An 11242-nucleotide genomic window follows, 5' to 3' on the forward strand; every position below is an offset into this window, starting at 1 on the left:
CAACATTTCCTTTCGTGTGGTGTACGATATCGTTCATGACACTTCGAAATTTCGTGAAGTTAGTGCTCGCTGCGTGGCTAAGAACCGAGAGAAAACCACAAGGGAGAGCGAATGATGACAAGAGTGCATCACTTAACGTGTTACGACGCAGAAGGGCATGACTTCCTGAAAGGAATCGTCATTGGTGATGAATCGTGGGTGTACCACTACACACTCGAAAGCAAGCAGATCTCTATGGAGTGGAAAGATGCTGGTTCCCCAGAACGAAAAAAATTCAATTACTCAATGTGGTGGAAAAGTGCTTGTGAGACTGTTCCGGGTAGACTTTGCTGAACAAGGGAACACTGTGAATGCTTGAGCCTACATTAAAACTTTGGTTAAGTTGAGTCGTCCACTTCGTCGCAAACGCCAAAACGTTAATGCTGGCAGTGTTAAAACTTCTTCATGACAGTGCTAGCTCCATGTTGCTGCTTCTGTTCGAGAGAAAATCGCCAAATTTGGGTGGGAGGTGCTCCAGTATCCACCATACAGTCCGGACCTTTCATCGTCGGACTTTCATCTGTTTGGTCCCATGAAGATATTCCTGATCGGTCAATGCTTTGCGACAGATGCGGTAGCGGAATCAGCAGTCCGCAGATGGCTATACTCCAACCAAATGGACTTTTACGAACAGGGCATATTGAAACTGGTACAACGATGGGAGAAATGTGATGAGAACACTGGTGACTATCTATAAAAGTAGGTTAAATATGTAAGTTCATTTGTGATTTTCTGTTTTTTTGTTTTGCTACCTATTAAACTTTTGGTAGTAAAATTATTGTGCGTTGCTTTCCGATCTTCTCTCGTATATGCTTCACTTCTTAGTGCAGCATGTTTCTTTACGGAATGTGTGAAGCGAACTATGAAATTCCTTAGGAAAGTCTGCACATTAACGTGGAACGTATGGGCTTATGAACGTCTGTAGTATGCAACCGCAGAGTTGCTGGTGCCGGAGCCGTATTGCTTGTGCGTAACGAGTAACAGGCAACATCCCCGTCCCCCTCCTTGCTATCCTCAGCTGTCGATGACTTTGTTATTCTGATCCATATATGGTATAGAGGCGACCGTCGCGGAGAGTGCAGAGCCTTCAGACTCTCTCTTGAGCTCGTCATCGCCGCGTTGCACACTCGCAACGTCGATCTTTAGGCGACTGTGTGGGACTGCGGCGGGCGTTTTTTGGTGAGCAGAGCCGAGAATATGCGTTAACATACACGTTGCGCTGTAATTAGTTCTTGCGTGAACTACGGATGCAGCTGGTACAGTTCAGCAACACAAAATAGTCTGGCGAGATTAGATACGTGTCGATATAGAGCCATCTGACAGACTGTATTGGAGTATTCAAATCGATACGTTTGCTGGTGGAGGCAAATGAAACGCCGTTATAATTACACATGGAGTGCATCCGCTCCAAATTCCTTTTGAAACGTTTTCACTTCTTACATAACAGTTAATTAGTGAAGACTTGAGAACTCACTGCTAATTTTTGTTGGTTTAAAAAGAAACTGCCACTCTTAGCAGATTTTTATTTGACTCTGCCTTTGCGGGAATACGTTGCCGCTTCCCCAGATCTACGACGTGAAACTTTAGCTGACAATTTATCAACATGGCCATCCTCAAGACATCTGAGTTTAAACAGAAAGGCGGTACACGAAAAGCGTCTGAAGATGGCAAGACTAATCGAGGAGGAAAATTCAAGATCCCTGACTTAAAGGTCCCAAACTGTCGCAGAACTTAATAATGAAAAAATGGACTTAAATGTGCAAAAGGAATTCGAGGGAAGAAATAATCATTACTTTAGGAGGTTCCTGCTCAGCGTTAATGCTATGAAAATGCTATGATGTTAACAATACGAAAAATTATCTCGCGTAGCACATTACAGAAACAGTTCAGGAGCTTCCCCACCTATATAAGACTATCGTTATCGTCTGGGTGAAGGGCATGTCACGTCTTCGTTTTAATGACAGGAGATTTTCTTCGGCTGCCACAGAAGAGATCAAGAAATCACGATACTATTACAGTGTGCGATATCCTCTGGCAACATGTTACCATCTAACAATCGCATCCTTTTAGCGAGAGAAGACCTAAAAGTGTACAAACTCCTACACGATTTATAGCAGAATGACAAATGAGAATACTAGATGAACTGTTTTTTACATTATATAGTATAGCCCTGTGTCCTTCACACTGTATTACCACTACCAGCTTCGCCTCCTACCTATCATCTGCATAATTTCCCCAGCTAGCAGACCCCTATCTCTTTACCCACACCCCTCAAATTCTATGGAACACATTCTCTCTTCCCACAATACTTCTGATCCAGCAGGGGTCCTATAGATGTTAAGTGAAAGTGCAGTGCTCCAGTGTTTTTTCTTCATAGAAGAATATCACTTCATCTCAGTTGTGTTTTTTTAAAATTGTATATATTTTTCATTCTTTTAGCTGGTTGCCAATCTTTTTAGTTTCAAACGTAAACAGTAGTCACATTTTTTTCTATCATTTTTTTATACACTATGTCATCAAAAGTACCATGTTAGGTGCACTGTGCTGCCACCTACTGCCAGGTACTCCGTATCAGCGACCTCAGAAGTCACTAGATATTGTAAGAGGGCAGAATGAGGCGCTCCGACGAACTCATGAACTTCGAACGTGGTCAGGTGATTGGGTGTCCCTTGTGTTACACATCTGTACGCGAGATTTCCACACTCCTAAACATCCCTAGGTCCATTGTTTCCGATGTGATAGTGAAGTGGAAACGTGAAGGGACACGTACAGCACAAAAGCGTACATGCCGAGCTCGTCTGTTGACTGACACAGAACACCAACTGTAGAAGAGGGTCGTTAAGTTCAATAGACAGACATCTATCCAGACTGTCACACAGGAATTCCAAACTGCATCAGGATCCTTTGTAAGTACGATGACACTTAGCCGGGAGGTGAAAAAACTTGAATTTCATGGTCGAGAGGCTGCTCATAAGCCACACATCACGGGGGTAACTGCCAAACGACGCCTCGCTTGGTGTAAGGAGCGTAAACTTTGGACGATGGAACAGTGGAAAAACGTTGTGTGGAGTGACGAATCACGGTACACAATACGGCGATCCGCTGGCAGTGTGCGCTTATGGCGAATGCCCGGTGAACGTCATCTGCCAGCGTCTGTAGTGCCAACAGTAAAATTCGGAGGTGGTGATGTGATAGTGTGGTTGTGTTTCTCATGGAGGGGGGCTTGTAACCCTTGTTGTTTTGCGTGGCACTATCACAGCACAGGCCTACATTGATGTTTTAAGCATCTTCTCGCTTCCCACTGTTGAAGAGCAATTCGGGGAAGGCGATTGCATTTTTCAACACGATCGAGCTCCTGTTCATAATGCACAGCCTGTGGCGGAGTGGTTACACGACAATAACATTCCTGCACAGAGTCCTGACATGAATCCTATAGAAACCCTTTGGGATGTTTTGGAACACCGACTTCGCGCCAGGCCTCACCGACCGACATCGATACCTCTCGTCAGTGCAGCACTCCCTGAAGAATGGGCTGCCATTTCCCCAGAAACCTTCCAGCACCTCACTGAACGTATTCCTGAGACAGTGGAAGCTGTCATCAAGGCTAAGGATGGGCCAACACTATATTGAATTCCAGCATTACCGACGGAGGGTACGACGAACTTGAAAGTCATTTTTAGCCAGATGTCCGGATACTTTTGATCACATAGTATATCTTTATGAATCTTCTTCGCCGAAGAGCGGAGTATTGTACTACTGACAACCCACCCCCTGCCTATATGGAGCGTGGGGGATGAAATAACAATAAAGAAAAAAAACCAAATGTCCATACCCAACGAAACTTTAATCGCCTTCCCTTAACCGATCATGAAATCCATCCCACCAGATCTAGCAGATTTCTACCACCCTCCCTTCCACTCCTCTCCATCCACTTCCTAAATCTTGGTTCGGAAACACATCCGCCTTCATTCTTCCCAGATTTGTCCAAACATTCATCCATCTAACCGCCACCCCCACTCTCCTATGCATTAGCCTTGGATGCTACGTTCCCATGATATCCTTGTCTCTGGTAGTATACATGCGCTCATCACTTCGCTCATCTAAGTATCTACACTACTGGCCATTAAAATTGCCACACCACAAAGATGACGTGCTACAGACGCGAAATTTAACTGGCAGGAAGAAGATGCTGTGATATGCAAATGATTAGCTTTTCAGAGCATTCACACAGTGTTGGCGCCGGTGTCGACACCTATAACGTGCTGACATTAGGAAAGTTTCCAACCGATTTCTCATACACAAACAGCAGTTGACCGGCGTTGCCGGGTGAAACGTTGTTGTGATGCCTCGTATCAGGAGGAGAAATGCGTACCATCACGTTTCCGACTTTAATAAGGGTCGGCTTGTAGCCTATCGCGATTGCGGTTTATCGTATCGCGACATCGCTGCTCGCGTTGGTCGAGATCCGATGACTGTTCGCAGAATATGGAATCGGTGGATTCAGGAGGGTAATACGGAACGCCGTGCTGGATCCCAGCGGCCTCGTATCACTAGCAGTCGAGATGGCAGGCATCTTATCCACTTGACTGTAACGGATAGTGCAGCAACGTCTCGATCCCTGAGTCAACAGATGGGGACGTTTGCAAGACAACAACCATCTACACGAACAGTTCGACGACTTTTGCAGCAGGATGGAATATGAGTTCGGAGACCGTACTCTTGACGCTGCATCACAGACAAGAGCGCCTGCGATGGTGTACTCAACGACGAACCTGGGTGCACGAATGGCAGAACCTCATTTTTTCGGATGAATCCAGGTTCTGTTTACAGCATCATGATGGTTGCATCCGTGTTTGGCGACATCGCGGTGAATGCACATTGGAAGCGTGTATTCGTCATCGCCATACTGGCATATCACCCGGCGTGATGTTATGGGGTGCCATTGGTTACACGTCTCGGTCACCTCTCGTTCGCATTGACGGCACTTTGAACAGTGGATGTTACATTTCAGATGTGTTACGACCTGTGGCTCTACCCTTCATTCGATCCTTGCGAAACCCTACATTTCAGCAGGACAATGCACGACTGCATGTTGCAGTTACTGTACGGTCCTTTCTGGATACAGAAAATGTTCGACTGCTGCCCGGGCCGGCACATTCTCCAGATCTCTCACCAATTGAAAACGTCTGGTCAATAGTGACCGAGCAACTGGCTCGTCACAATACGCCAGTCACTACTCTTGATGAACTGTGGTATCGTGTTGAAGCTGCATGGGCAGCTGTACCTGTACATGCATCCAAGCTCTGTTTGACTCAATGCCCAGGCATATCAAGGCCGTTATTACGGCCAGAGGTGGTTGTTCTGGGTACTGATTTCTCAGCATCTATGCACCCAATTTGCGTGAAAATGTAATCACATGTCAGTTCTAGTATAACATATTTGTCCAATGAATACCCGTTTATCATCTACATTTCTTCTTGGTGTACCAATTTTAATCGCCAGTAGTATATATTCTCCTTAACTGTTTACAATAGTCTGCCAACGCTGGGGTATATTACCGATTCGGCGACTGTATAAATAGCGTGGTTTTGAGGCGAAGAACTCGTCGAGCCGTGTTCGGAGCGCATTATCATCCGAAAAGGAAGTTCCTCGAAAGTTATTAGATAGAGAACGGAAAAGGTTAAAATCTGAGGGCTGTAGGCTGCGATGCCACTATCCGAATGTACTGTAATATTTTTAGACCATGCGGCATCGGACGTCTGGAAAGCGGCTATCGCGTGTAATAAGCCTGAATAGCTTTGCTATGTAGTTCAGACTACTACACGGAATTACTGAATAAATATTGGCGATGGCGTACAAGAAATCAAATGTTAAATGAATTCTGATTTTCATTAACAAAAATAACCTCTTTGAACTGACTGAACAGAATGCACTGACTGGTGTACGTTAATCACGCCTAGCACGCGAATAACATTTACGTAACCCAATATACACACACATATGATAAACACTTGAACTTGCTGTAAGTTAGATTGATCTACACCAACTGACAGTAATGATTTTAATGTTATTGAATTTGCATTGTACTGAAGGTACAGTGAGTACTGTGGTGGCAATAAATTCTTTAATTGAATAATCATTGAACACTATAGAACTGATGGTTATTAGAGATGTTAAAAACATTACTTTAGAATCATTTTGTTCTAATGAAACTGAATGAGTTTTTACATTGATAATGTACTGAAAAGCCACCACATTGAGTTGAACTGTAACTAATGTGGAACAGTATCTGGCGTCTTCTGTCAGTTGTATAATCCGGCATTGGTTGGAAATTTTCGGCGTTAACTCCGATTATATCCTCATGTTGCATTAATACGCCGATACTCACGTAATATAGCCTTTTTACTGGTATTGCTGCGCACACAGTGATGGATTTGGGATAATAATGAACTATTTTCTGTAAATAATTGATGACACTCGTGGAATGCACTTTGAGTCACAAACTTATTATTTCACTCAGACATTACACTGTAGAGAACTTGATTTGATAAATACATAAACTGGTTCGCTACGGATAAATGTACTTGTTATGGCGGCGGTATAATATGCACTGTTCATAAAAACACTGTCGTACGATAACTACTAGTTCGTTTTTTGTGCTGGCGTGAGCTCATCAATGGATCTCATATGGTAGTAAGATCACATTGCAACATTAGCTGCAGACACTGGTCACTTCATACCTTGCTGCTGGTCGCTGCAGTCCGTCGTAAATTACGCAGACTTCCACAAGGCGTGCCATGTGCTTTTTGAGCGGGAACAGCAACTATATCGCTCACAAGCCGTCTCCGTCGAAATGTTGCATCCTGCAAGCCTTATTGTCCATTTGACTTGCTGACACACCATAAATCCAGTTCGTGTTTGTTGTAAGCTCACTTTTAACTGTCTATAAGCAACGTTATCGTACCGTACTTAATCCGTCACTTTCGCGCCGCGTAATCTCTGTTCTGCATCTGAACAGTTCCAGAACACATCTCTCTCTACTGCCAAATTCACGCACCAACCTGCATTGTCCGCGTTCTCGGGGATTTCCCTCACATTTAAACATTAATTTACACTATGCCAAGTTCTCTATTTACAAATGGACATACCATAACATTAACATATTCAATTACAATCATTATATATATATATATATATATATATATATATATATATATATAATATTAAATTAATATTTTTACTATACGTAATAATATTATCCTAGTTTAATGCTTCTTTCTTTATTTCGTCATCCGAGCGCAGCACTATTCAGATACTGTCTTACTTGTAGCGCTATTTTATTTGACTGCCGCCAGGCTGAAGCATCTGTGCTTTTGTTTGCGCAACTATCCAACAGATGGCATGAGCGTTCACTTATTCAACTGCTGCGCCTTGGCTATGCTTCGTTGTGGCATTACAAGGTCAGGTCAACAATGTGGGTGCAGAATGACTTCCCAACCCTTATTCTTGTATAATGTTCTTTGTCAATCTGACAGATTGCACATGGGAGTTATCGTGTAGTATCACTTCATGCAGTCGGTTGTTGTTCTTGGTCTGCGTGTCCAATATGTCTCAGTTGCTGACAATTAATGTCATCAGTTATGGTTACATGTTGGCGAAGTAATTTGCAGTACACCACACCGTCGCTGTTCCACCAGATGCATAATATTATCTTTTGTGTATGCGCGCAGGTCTTTGTTGCTGCCTTGTTTTGGTTCAACTATTCCTTTCGCTTCCTTAATTTAGCATAAAGACAAAATTTTTTGTCACCAGTAACGATACAGGATAGGAATGGTCGGTGTTATTCAAGAGCCAATTGATGACAAGCAGGCAGAGATCACATATGGCCACATATAGCTGTTTTTTGTGGTTTCGGCTTAGAGCATTCGGTACCCATACAACCGATTTTTGAACATTCCCCACTGCATGCAAATGTCGCAAAGGTTGTGGAATGATCACCGTTCTACGCATTTGCCTGTTCTCGAGTACACTGACGTGGGCATTGTGGATTAATGCGTTTAAATTATTTTCATCAAAGGCCAAGGCCTTTCTGAACGTGGAGAGTCACTAATGTCAAAACGAACTTCCTTAAAACGAGTAAACTATTTTCTTGCCATGCTCTGTCCAGTGCCATTATCCTCACACACGGCGCAAATGTTTCTGGATGCCTCTGCTGCTGTCACCCCTCGATTGATCTGAAACAGAAGATTATGTCGGAAATGTTCCGATTTCTCCTCTTGGCACTCCACTTTCTAGCATTCACATGTCGACTCATTATCTCCAAATGACAAACTGACAATACGGAAATCCAAATAGCAATAGTAAATTACAAATAAAAACCGACAATCGATAAATAAACCCATAGCAACCGGAATACTTACATGCAAACCAAAACGCTAGGAACTTATGCACCAATCTAAAAGGCGACTGTGTTTCATGAAAGTGCGAAACACACTGCGTATTCTCCTGCATAGATGCAACTGTTTCAGCAGGACTGCGAAATTACGCTTCCTGTCACAGCAGAGAGACAAAGAAATCAGATGCTGTCAGAATACGTGAAGTAATGTAACCATAAACTTCGTGAGTTATGTTACCATTTGAGAAACGTCCATTAACATGTGAAAGTGTGTCAATAAAAAGCTCTGAGTTAAGCTATCATTGTAACAAACAGCACAGCTGTCTCAAACACAGTCCCTTATAATTATTTTTATTTTTATTTCTTTTGTATTTAGGGAAAGTGTTTATGCTCACCCTGTATATAAGCGGAGCATAGAGGAAGTGGGAATCATTCTAGCGCTGATATGGACCGTAAATAGGGAAGGCCACTGACGTAAGAGACTTTGGGAAAAATCAGATAGTCATGGTCCAGCATCTGGGAACGAGCATCTCGAAACGGTGAAGCTGGTCGGGTGTTGACGTACTACTGTCGTGAACATACAAAAAACACTCCGTCTTCAGGCCACAAGTGGCACATCGGGACCATCCGACCGCCGTGTAATCCTCAGCGAAGGATGTGGATGGGAGGGGCATGTGGTCAGCACACCGCACTCCCGGTCGTTATGATGGTTTTCTTTGACCAGAGCCGTTACTGTTCGGTCGAGTAGCTCCTCAGTTGGCAGCACGAGGCTGATTACACACCAAAAAATGGCAACAGCACATGGCGGCCCAGATGGTCACCCATCCATGTGCCGGCCACGCCCGACAGCGCTTAACTTCGGTGATCTGATGGGATCCGGTGTATCCACTGCAGCAAGACCGTTGCCTCGTGAACATACAGCGTGAACATTAATGAAATTGCCAAATTGCAGGTACGGATTCCTGACTGGAAATGGAAGAAAAAAAGTCCTCTGAACAGGTGTCCAGAAATCGACGGTGTGCTTGCAGAGACAACAAATCGTACAGCACAGAGCTGCATCGCATCCACATCATAACAGATGTTCAAAGTGACCTCCATGTGATTGCAGTTGATAGGTTCAAATGGTTCAAATGGCTCTGAGCACTATGGGACTCAACTGCTGTGGTTATCAGTCCCCTAGAACTTAGAACTACTTAAACCTAACTAACCTAAGGACATCACACACATCCATGCCCGAGGCAGGATTCGAACCTGCGACCGTAGCAGTCGCACGGTTCCGGACTGCGCGCCTAGAACCGCGAGACCACCGCGGCCGGCGCAGTTGATAGGGATAGTAGCGGTTGCCATGCAGGATACACATAATCAAACTGTTGCTTACACCGTGTTGGTGGGCTACTTTCCAGGAGCTTCTTGTGTTAGTGTTGGTCTCGGTGTCCTGTAGACCCTAGTCCTCAAAACCTGGTTTACGCACAGTCCACTGAATCCTTGCACGTTCATTTGTCAGGAAGGACCCGTGATCACACAAACGCCCAAAAAGGGCTTGAAAAGTTACAGATGTAGTTGGTGTCTGTGGTGGCACTTGTTTTGGTATATCTGCACTACCTCTCGACCGTTTCCATCTGCTTGGCCGTATACAAACACCATCCCAGCTCATTCCCAACACGAATACCGGATTATTCCGCCGCTTACAGTACACTGCCAACGACCTTGTCACAGTGGTAGCACCGGTTCCCGTCAGATCACCGAAGTTAAGCGCTGTCGGGCTGGGCTAGCACTTGGAGTGAACATCCGGTCTGCCGAGCGCTGTTGGCAAGCGGGGTGCACTCAGCCCTTGTGAGGCAATCTGAGGAGCTAGTTGATTGAGAAGTAGCGGCTCCGGTCTCGGAAACTGACATACGGCCGGGAGAGCGGTGTGCTGACCACATGCCACTCCATATCCGCATCCAGTGACGCCTGTGGGCTGAGGATGACACGGCGGCCGGTCGGTACCGTTGGGCCTCCATGGCCTGTTCGAGAGGAGTATAGTTTAGTATAGTTTTACAGTACGCTGCGTCAATCATACAGCCTGCAACACACAAGGAACACACGACACGTGGTCGGAGGAAGTCATTCGTCTGCACCATCTAACGTAGCAACGAAGCTTTTCTGGGTACCACGAGGCTTTTATCCTCCATTTCCAGTCATGAACCGTCCGTGCAGTTTATCGGTGTATTAATGTCCTCTCTGTATATGGTAAGTGGTTGAAGAATGGTTATACGTCGAAAAGATGATAAAGTGTTGGACGTCCACGCCTCAGCAGAGAACATGGGGGTCAGATGTTTGCCCGCTATGTGAAGCAGGACAAACGGCGATCTGTGGCAGATAAGTCGAGAGACTACAATAGTGATGCACGCCCAAAGCTTTCAATGACTGTGCGTAGATAGTCGAAAATAATGGGGTACAACTTTCGAGAAACTCCTTATAATCTCACATATTTTTGTAGTCAGTAGTAAGTGACGCTTGAGGTGGTTTAAGGACGGCGCCACTGGGTAGTATACGGCTGGAAACGAGTGATTTAATGATGAATCACGCTATGCGCTGTGGCAGTCTGGTGGAAGTGTCTGGGTTTGGTGAATGCCTGGAGATCGTTACCTGCCCTCAGGGATAGTGCCAACGGTGATATCGTTTTACCTACGATGTGAGGATGTATTTCGTGTTTGGTGTGTGGTCGTTTTACCTACGATGTGAAGGTGTTTTCGTGTTTAGTGGGTGGTCCCCTTATTGCTCATAAGGAAAAGTTGAATGTGGAAAACATTTTACCGCAGTGTA

General features: G+C 44.7%; 1 pseudogene; it reads right to left on the bottom strand.

Moving 5' to 3' along the window:
- Positions 1–9223: 9223 nt before the first annotated feature.
- Positions 9224–9341, bottom strand: LOC126263953 (5S ribosomal RNA; annotated as a pseudogene).
- Between the last annotated feature and the right edge of the window lie 1901 nt (positions 9342–11242).

The sequence above is a fragment of the Schistocerca nitens genome, chromosome 6 (genome assembly GCF_023898315.1).
Source record: "Schistocerca nitens isolate TAMUIC-IGC-003100 chromosome 6, iqSchNite1.1, whole genome shotgun sequence".
Lineage (NCBI taxonomy): Eukaryota > Metazoa > Arthropoda > Insecta > Orthoptera > Acrididae > Schistocerca > Schistocerca nitens.